We start from the raw sequence: 10429 nt of genomic DNA on the forward strand, positions 1-10429 counted from the left end.
GAGAGTCGCGTAGGAGGAGGGGTTCGGGGGCGGAGCCGCAAACCGTGACGAGCGCGGTGCCCGGGCCAGGCAAGACACGCCCTCCGCCCCGCCTCCTCGGGTCACGCCCCCTGCCAGTCTGGCACCGCCAGCCTCCTCAGCGCGCCCGCGGGCCGCGCCGCTAGGCCACCCGGAGATGGGGCGGGAGGGAGGCGGAAAGGATATTTGTCCCAGCCAATCGGCGGCTGGCGGACTTCCGCCCACCTCCCCCGTGCCACCTCCTCAGGACGCCCCGCCCCTCTTTGTATAAGCTTAATTGACCGAAGCTGAGCGTCTAACTAGTTTTTCAAGTCGGAAGCTCCCCTGACGTTCTCAATGGGGTGGGGGGTCCCCACCTCCCTTGGCTCCTAACTACATTCTTTAGAGACTGCAGGGAAGGAGGACGCCACCTCTCTCAAGGACGCCCAGGATAACCTCCGAAGCAACTAACGGGTCTTCACGACTCCTGAAAGTTTCTTTTCTGTCCAGTAGGCACGAACCCCAACTCGGGGACCGTGAAAGATGGGGTACACTTGACCAGGTGTCCTCCTGTGCTTGCTCGCCCACTGAGCACCACGACAGCTGCCACTTTTTTTTTTTTTTTTTGAGACGGAGCCTTGCACTGTCGCCCAGCCCAGGTTGGAGGGCAATGGCATGATCTCGGCTCACTGCAACCTCCGCTGCCTGGGTTCAAGCTTTTCTCCTGCCTCAGGCTCCTGAGTAGCTGGGACTACAGATGTGCGCCACCACCCCCGGCTACTTTTTGTATTTTTAGTAGAGACGGGGTTTCATCGTGTTGGCTAGGCTGGTCTGGAGCTCCTGAGTTAAGGTGATCCACCCGCCTCGGCCTCCTGAAGTGCTGGGATTACAGGCGTGAGCCACCATACCCGGCCAGCTGCCACATTCTTGAGTCCACCCTGTAGGGCGTCTCTCAAATATCCCTTCTGTAACGGGATGATTCTAATACCTGCCATACAGGCTCATTGAAGGATTAAGGGGATTTCTGTTCATAAAAGTGCCTGGCACATAGCATCCTGATAATTGTCATTATTGTTAACAGGTTTCTCTTGAATGTTTCATAAAGATAGGGAGAGGTTTGGCCGGGCGCTTACGCCTGTAATCCCAGCAGTTTGGGAGGCTGAGGCGGGTGGATCACCCGAGATCAGGAGTTCGAGACCAGCCTGACCAACATGATGAAACCCCCGTCTCTACTAAAAATACAAAAATTAGCCTGGCGTGGTGGCACGCGCCTGTAATCCCAGCTACTCAGGAGGCTGAGGCAGGAGAATCGCTTGAACCCAGGAGGCGGAGGTTGCAGTGAGCTGAGATCACAGCACTGCACTCCAGCCGGGGCGACAGAGCTAGACCCTGTCTCAAAAAAATAAAAAATAAAATAAAAAAAGATAAGGAGAGGTTTAGTTGGAAAGAACTGAAGCCGTGCAGTGGAAGGATATATAAATACATCAGCGGATCTGGAGCTCACATCCTATTCATCTCCAACAGGGTATTAGTAAAGCTTTTTGTCAGCAATAGGTAGCTAGGTATGCTGGATGACTCATTCCTTGTTTGGGCCCTAGTCCCCTTTTGTCCTAAATTTCCCAGAGTTACTTCTAGTCCAGCACACATTGTTCACTTACTTGTACAAGAGCAGATGTGCCTCTATTAATAGCTACTATGTAAAGAGGCCTACAATTAGAGACTGTGACATTTGGCAAACATATTTCATCTCTAATCCTCACAATACTGCAAAATATCTGCCGTCCTCTTTTTCTTCAGTGAGGCGGCCGAGCTGCAGACGCAGAGATGCAGATCTTTGTGAAGACCCTTACGGGCAAGACCATCACTCTTGAGGTCAAGCCCAGTGACACCAATGAGGATGTCAAAGCCAAAATTCAAGACAAGGAGGGTATCCCACCTGACCAGCAGCATCTGATACTTGCCGGCAAACAGCTGGGGGATGGCCGGAACTCTCTCAGACTACGACATCTGGAAACAGTCCACCCTGCACCTGATGCTGCGCCTCCGAGGTGGCATTATCGAGCCTTCCCTCGGCCAGCTCTTCCAGAAACGCAACTTTGACAAGATGACCTGCCGCAAGTGCTATGCTTGCCTGCACCCCTGTGCTGTCAACTGCTGCAAGAAGTGTGACCACACCAACAACCTGCGCCCCAAGAAGAAGGTCAAGGCTCTTCCTTCCTCGAAGGGCAGCCTCCCTGGAGCCTCAATAAAGTGTCTCTTTCGTTGACTGGAGCAGCAAAAACAAACAAACAAACAAAAATACTACAAAATATGTTATAGCTCCATTTTACAGATGAGGAAGCTGAAACTCACAGAAATAACTGGTTTTAAGCTCTGCTGAGTAGAACTGCTCTTACTATGGCACCATTCTTATTTATTTATTTTTGAGACGGAGTCTCACTCTGTTGCCCAGGCTGGAGTGCGGTGGCACCATCTCGGCTCACTGCAACCTCCGCCTCCCAGGTGCAAGCGATTCTCCTGCCTCAGCCTCACAAGTAGCTGGGACTACAGGTACCTGCCACCGCGCCCAGCTAATTTTTTGTGTTTTTAGTAGAGATGGGGTTTCACCATGTTGGCCAGGCTGGTCTAGAACTCCTGACCTCAGGTGATCCACCTGCCTCAGCCTCCCAAAGTGCTGAGATTACAGGTATGAGCCACCACGTCTGGCTATAATATTCTATATATTTTATGACTTATTATGCTTATTGTCTACACACACACACACATGCATAAATGTGAACTCCATGTAAGCTCCATGTGTACTGCAAACTTGGTTTTTGGTTTTTGGTTTTTTTCTCGGCTATCCCTGTGTCTACCTGAGTGTTTGGCCCCTGTAAACTCTCAGCACATGTGTTAAATGAGTAAATGTATAGGTGGGGCAATACATCTGTTCTTCTTAAAACCTAAGAGCATCTTAGGTGACAGCTGAGGATGTGGCCATAGTAACAAGAACAAAGTAGGAGTCAAGAACCATAGTGCCAGAGTTGAAAATGTTAAATAGTCAACTTCAAGAAGGTCTTAAAAATACATGCTTGGCAGACCTTGCTAAACAATGAATTTCTGTTCATCTATCTTGCAAGAAGAAAAAACTATTGGTTTATTTAATCCACAAATATTTTTTTAGTGACGTCTTTGTTGCCATGCACTTTTTCCACTCCTCATTTCATCCCAACTGCTAGAAGAGGAATGTAGAAAAGATCTGAATTATAAAATCTATCACTCAGTTGCCCACTTAATTCAACCTCAGCCAAAGTTCATTCAAGAAGATAATGTGTTAAAATTGCTTTTGTGCAACTAGAGATGGCTATAAAGTGTTCCAAGATGCTGAAAGGTAAATTGTATTCTCGCATATTTTAAATATTCATCTGGGGCCAGGTGCAGTGGCTCACACCTGTAATCTCAACACTTTGGGAGGCCAAGGTGGGCGGATCACCTGAGGTCGGGAGTTTAAGACCAGCCTGGCCAACATGGTGAAACCCCATCTCTACTAAAAATACAAAAATTAGCTGGGCATGGTGGCAGGCGCCTGTAATCCCAGCTACTCAGGAGTCTGAGACAGGAGAATTGTTTGAACCCGGGAAGCCAAGGTTGCAGTGAGCCGAGATTACACTATTGCACCCCAGCCTGGGCGACAGGTCCAGACTCCGTCTCAAAAAAATAAAATAAAATAAAATAATAATAATAATGATAATGTGAAATGTGGCACAGGGAAACATTTGCTAAACAAAGGCAAATGTAAACCTAAATTCATCAGTAGCAATGAAGTGGTAGTACCTAAAGTTAATGAGTTTTAGCTGTGTCCTAAATTCAGCATACTTCCTGAGTATCTGGAGCAGTAGGTAATCCTACAGACCCCTTGGCAACATCTCCATCCTGAGGAGTGAACAGTCTTCCCAAGAGCAATTCTCTATAGGCCAAGGTATAGTTTATAAAGACAGAGAGCAGCTTCTTTGGCATTTTGAAAAGCATGAAACCATTCTTTTCTTTTTCGAGGTGGAGTTTCACTCTTGTCTAGGCTGGAGTGCAATGGCTCGATCTCGGCTCACTGCAACCTCTGCCTCCCAATTCAAGCAATTCTCCTGCCTCAACTTCCCAAGTAGTTAGGATTACAGGCATGCACCACCACACCTGGCTAATTTTGTATTTTTAGTAGAGACAGGGTTTCTCCATGTTGGTCAGGCTGGTCTCAAACTTCCGACAACATCAGGTGATCTGTCCGCCTCGGCCTCCCAAAGTGCTAGCCTTACAGGCGTGAGCAACTGCACCTGGCCACGTGAAACCATTCTTAACTTTTAGTAGGGGGTTCTTTGGCAATTATATGTATCTTCATTGCCTCTTCTTGGTCATAGATAAAATTTAAATGTTTTCTATCATCTGATCCTGTAAGGAAAAGTAAAATCATTGGAACAGTGTTTTTAAGAGCACCAGAGCAGCCTCAATGGGGCAAAGACACAAGGAAAATGACTTCATTGTTCTTTATTTCTATAGGCTAGGCATACAGATAAATATTCAAAAGATGAAGAAATAAAAACAAAAACAGACCTTGTCCCTGATCTCATGGAGTTCAGAGTGCAAAACACCAATATATAAACAACTATCAACAATGCAATGCATGTAGTTCTGAGTCCTAGGAACCTCAGTGAAAGAAATCGAATGAATTCCACTGAGAGTGGGAGGGGATAAGACTGCCCTCTGTGGGACAAAGGTGAATATGAAGATGTTTGGAAAAGCTACAGAGAAATGTAGTAGATTTAAACTGATTCATGATGGTTTATGTGGTATAATGTAAAACATATTTGGTTTTGTCCTAGGTTCCTATTATAGCACTTTTAAAACCTTTAGAATTTCCTGAGTGATAGCAGTGTCTTTTGTTACTCAAAACAAGACACTTGCATAACTTCTGAGTCTATGCTAACTAATATGGTTACCTACGGTGGGACCACTAGATAGTCCAGTCACCAGAAATGGGGTCAGTCGCCAGAAAGACCAATTGATTAGAGGATTAGAGGCCTGGAATGTTCAGCCCCACCTACAACCTTTGGGAAGGAAGGGGGAGGCTGGGATTAAATGCTATAAAAACTCTTGAATAACAAGATTTGATGAACTTTCTGGTTACTGAGCATGTGGAGGTGGCTGGAGAGGGCAGGGGAGCTCCCGTAACTTGCCTTTTCCATCAACTTACCTGGCTGTACATCTCTATCTTTTGTAATATTCTTTTTAGTAAACCAGTAAATACGTTTCTCTGAGTTACGTGAGGCATCTCAACAAATTATTGATGAGAACTCTGGTTTGTGGCTGGTCAGTCAGAAGTATAGGTAACAACCTACTACTTGTGATTGGGATCTGAAGTGGGGGTAATCTTGTGGGCCTGAGCCCTCAACAAATGGGATCTGACACTATCTCCAGGTAGGTAGCATCAGAATTGAAGTTAATTATAGGATACCCAGTTGGTGTCCACCAGACATTGCTTAGTGTGTCAGAGTAGAAAGAAAAAATTGTTTTTCCGGCCAGGTGCGGTAGCTCATGCCTGTCATCCAGTGCTTTGGAAAGCTGAGGCGGGCAGATCACTTGAGTTCAGGAGTTCAAGACCAGCCTGGCCAACGTGGTGAAACCCCATCTCTACTAAAAATGCAAAAATTAGCCAGGCGCCTATAGTCCCAGCTATTTGGGAGGCTGAGACAGGAGAACCGCTTGAACCCAGGAGGCAGAGGTTGCAGTGGGCTGAGATCACGCCACTGCACTCCAGCATGGGAGAGGGAGTGAGACTCTGTCTCAAAAAAAGAAAAAAAAATTTGTTTTCCTTTTATGGTATAACATCATCAGATAAATGGGGGAGGGGAAGAAGGTTATTACAGATAGAGGTAACAGCAACAGCAAGATCAGCAACATTGATCTGAATCAGGGTTGCTCAGTGGTAAAGCCTGCCTTCTCTGGGGGCAGACTACCCTGGCCAATTCTCCTTGTGCTACTTGTGTCTTTAGGCAAGTTACCTCATCTTGCCTTTTTTTTTTTTTTTTTTTCCTTTGAGACGGAGTCTTGCTGTGTCACCCAGGCTGGAGTGCAGTGGTGCAGTATCGACTCACTGCAACTTTTGCCACCCAGGTTCAAGCGATTCTCGTGCCTCAGCCTCCCAAGTAGCTGGGATTACAGGCATGCACCACCACGCCCAGCTAATCTGTATTTTTAATATAAATGGGGTTTCACCATTATGGCCAGGCAGGTCTCCAATGCCTAATAAGTGATCCACCAGCTTTGGCCTCCCAAAGCGCTGGGATTACAGGTGTGAGCCACCATGCCCAGCCAAAAGCCTCCTTTTAAAAAGATGTTTTGGGGATAATAGTGGTACCCTCCTCAAGGGAATTGCAATAAATATTAAATGAGAGCATCAAGTATAGCATCTACATGCAAGAAACACTCAATAAACGCTTATAATTATTATCTGATTGGGAAACCACAAGGTGGGAGAAAGGTGGGCTCAAGTTCATGTAAAGGGAAAGGCCTGGTATACCAGGCCCCTGAGGAATTTATATTCTCATTAGAGTGAAAACTCCTCAAATGCAGTATGTTTCTTGTCACTGGGAACATCCCAGAGTGCCTGGCATATAGTGAGCATCAAAAATATGTTGAATAAATATGATAAGGAAATTGGATTTTTTTTTTTTTACACGAAATTGCAAACCTACCATTAGAGGGTATTAAGGAGGGAAATGACTTGAAATGTAGCTAGTTTTTTTGGTTTTTTTGTTTTTTTTTTAAACGGAGTCTCACTCTGTTGCCTAGGCTGGAGTGCAGTGGCATGATCTCGGCTCACTACAACCTCCGCCTCCTGGGTTCAAGCAATTCTCTGCCTCAGCCTCCTGAGTAGTTGGGGTTACAGGTGCCCGCCACCATGCCCGACTAATTTTTGTATTTTTAGTAGACACGGAGTTTCACCATCTTGGCCAGGCTCGTCTTGAACTCCTGACCTCATGATCCACCAGCCTTGGCTTCCCAAAGTGCTGGGATTACAGGCGTGAGCCACCGTGCCTGGTCGAAGTGCAACTAGTCTTAATTGAGATATGCTGAAGTTTAAAAGATTTAACATATACACCAAGAAAGTAATTTTGTTAATAATCTCATATTAATTACAGGTTGAAATGACAACACTATGGATAATTTGAGTTGTCTCAATTATCTCAAAATATGATAATTTTGTTGTCTCCACTGAAGCAACAAAATACCTAGGCTAGTATACTCCCAGATATTTTGAGAGGTTATTATTAATCAGATATTCATCCAGGGAGAGAGACAGAGAAGAATGTAGATCACTAAAATCAAGCTACATTACATGGAATCTCTGTGTACATGTACAATTCACCTAGAGTGTAACACCACCATCATCATCATTCCTTGGGGTACCTGTTCCTTGATAGTGTGAACCCCAAAAATCTGACACGGGTTAATTTAGAAAGTTTATTTTGCCAAGGTTTAGGACACACACAGGTGACACAGCCTCAATAGTTCCTGACGTGTGCCCAAGGTGGTCGGGGAACGGCTTGGTTTTATACATTTTAGAAAGACATGAGGCATCAATCAATATATGTAAGATATACATTGGTTCTGTCTGGAAAGGCGGGACAACTCAAGCAGGGAGGGGGCTTCCAGGTCACAGGTAGGTGAGAGACAAATGGTTGCATTCTTTTGAGTTTCTGATTAGCCTCTCCAAAGGAGGCAATCAGATATGCATTTATCTCAGTGAGCAGAGGGATAACTTTGAATAGAATGGGAGGCAGGTTTTCCCTAAGCAGTTTCCAGCTTGACTTTTCCCTTTAGCTTAGTGATTTGGGGGCTCCAAGATTTATTTTCCCTTTTCAATAGGAATGCATCCCCTTCCAGGCTTAAGAAGCATATTCATCTCTTTTCACTTATAAAATATAGTGGGTAGAGTATATGTTTACATATGGTCATTGAAACATTTTTGATAGAAAAATAAACTAGTAATCATCAATATGTCAGTCAAGGGAGATTGGTTACATCTATTTTATTACTACAAATGATGAAATGCAATTTACGATTAAAAAGAATGAGTTAGGTGTGCTGAGAAGGAAAGGGTTTCAAAATATATTATGAATATTATTAAGTTACCAAAAAAAAACAAGGTTAAGTAACAAAAGGGTAAACTATGATTCCTCTTACAAGCTAAAAAAATTATATATCTATGTATCTATTCCCTTCTGGAAGTAAGTTAAGACACTTTTAAGAGTGGGTATCTCACGAGGTCAGGAGATCGAGACCATCCTGGCTAACACGGTGAAACCTCGTCTCTACTAAAAAAAAATACAAAAACTAGCCGGGCGAGGTGGCGGGCGCCTGTAGTCCCAGCTCCTCGGGAGGCTGAGGCAGGAGAATGGCGTGAACCCGGGAGGCGGAGCTTGCAGTGAGCTGAGATCCGGCCACTGCACTCCAGTCCGGGCGACAGCGAGACTCCGCCTCAAAAAAAAAAAAAAAAAAAAAAAAGAGTGGGTATCATTGGAGGTGAGGGTATCTATCTTATTGTACTTTTAACTTTTTTGAGACAGGGTCTTGCTCTGTTACTGAGTGCAATCGTGTGGTCACAGCTCACTGCAGCCTCAACCTCTCAGACTTAAGCAGTCCTCCTAACTCAAGCCTCCTGAGTAGGGATCACTGGCACAAGCCACTAACTCAGCTAATTTTTTTTTGGTAGGGACAGGGTTCTCACTATGTTGCGCAGGCTGGTCTAAAACTCCTGGGCTCAAGCATCCCTCTTGCCTCAGCCTCCCAAAATGCTAGGATTATAGGTGTGAGCCACCACACCTGGTTTTGTTTTTGTTTTTGTTTTTGTTTTTGTTTGAGACAGAGCCTCTCACCAGGCTGGAGTGCAGTGGCGCTATCTCAGCTCACTGCAGCCTCTGCTTCCTGGGTTCAAGAGATTCTCCTGACTGAGCCTCCCAAATAGATGTGACTAGAGGCGTGTGCCACCACACCCGGCTGATTTTTTGGTTTCTGTTTTTTTTTTTTCTGAGACGGAGTCTTGCTCTGTCACCAGGCTGGAGTGCAGTGGCATGATCTTGGCTCACTGCAACCTCTGCCTCCTGGTTCAAGCAATTCTTGTGCCTCAGCCTCCCAAGTAGCTGGGATAACAGGTGCCCACCACCACACCTGTCAATTTTTTTTTTTTTTTGAGACGGAGTCTCGCTCTGTCACCCAAGCTGGAGTACAATGGTGCGATCTCAGCTCACCGCAAGCTCTGCCTCCTGGGTTCAAGTGATTCTCCTGCCTTAGCCTCCTGAGTAGCTGGGATTACAAGCATGCGCCACCACACCTGGCTAATTTTTGTATTTTTAGTAGAGACAGGGTTTTACCATGTTGCCAAGGCTGGTCTTGAACTCCTGACCTCAAGTGATCCAGTCTCCGATAGTCCTGGGATTTTTTGTATTTTTAGTAGAGACGGGGTTTCACTATGTAGGCCAGGCTGCTCTTGAACTCCTTGCCTCAAGTGATCCACCTCCCTTGGCCTCCCAAAGTGCTAAGATTACAGGTGTGAGCCACTGCCTCCAGCCACCTGGTCTTTTTATACTTTGATATTAATGAAAATTGTATCAACAGTAAAAACAAAGGTCCTATATTGTTTCTTTATGTTAAAAACCTTTTATGGCTGGAGGTGATGGCTGATGACTGAAATCCCAGCACTTTCAGAGGCCTAGGAGGGCGGATCACTTGAGGTCAGGAGTTTGAGACCACCCTGGCCAACATGGCAAAACCCTGTCTCTACTAAAAATACAAAAAAAACTGTTGGGCATGGTAGCACACCCCTGTAATCCCAGCTACTAGGGAGGCTGAGGCAGGAGAATTGCTTGAACCCAGGGGGCGGAGGTTGCAATGAGCACCACTGCACTCCAGCCTGAGTGACAAGAGCGAAACTCCGTCTCAAAAAAAAATTTATTAAATAACATTTCATTTTTAATGTTACATATTTTTAAGTGTAATGTAGGTAAGGTATACAATGAGATTTGATTTATCCTTACCTTCACATTTTAAGAAATAACTTATTTGGTAGAGTCCTCTATTGGTACTTCAAAAATTCCCTTTTAGGACGGGCACAGTGGCTCACACCTGTTATCCCAACACTTCGCGGGGCTGAGGCGGGCGGATCACCTGAGGTCGGGAGTTCAAGACCAGCCTGGCCAACATAGGGAAACCGTGTCTCTACTAAAAATACAAAAATTAGCTGGGCGTGGTGGTGCACGCCTGTAATCCAGCTACTCTGCAGGCTGAGGCAGGAGAATCACTTGAACCCAGGAGGTGGAGGTTGCAGTGAGCTGAGGTCTCACCACGACACTCTAGCCTGGGCGACAGAGCGAGACAGTCTCAAAAAAAAAAAAAAAGGCCCTTT

General features: G+C 45.5%; 1 pseudogene; it reads left to right on the forward strand.

The window, feature by feature from the left end:
- The first annotated feature begins 1788 nt into the window (after positions 1-1788).
- On the forward strand, positions 1789-2263 carry LOC117078857 (annotated as a pseudogene).
- The last annotated feature ends 8166 nt before the right edge of the window (positions 2264-10429 follow it).

The sequence above is a fragment of the Trachypithecus francoisi genome, unplaced genomic scaffold (assembly GCF_009764315.1).
Source record: "Trachypithecus francoisi isolate TF-2019V2 unplaced genomic scaffold, Tfra_2.0 Lachesis_group0, whole genome shotgun sequence".
Taxonomy (NCBI): domain Eukaryota; kingdom Metazoa; phylum Chordata; class Mammalia; order Primates; family Cercopithecidae; genus Trachypithecus; species Trachypithecus francoisi.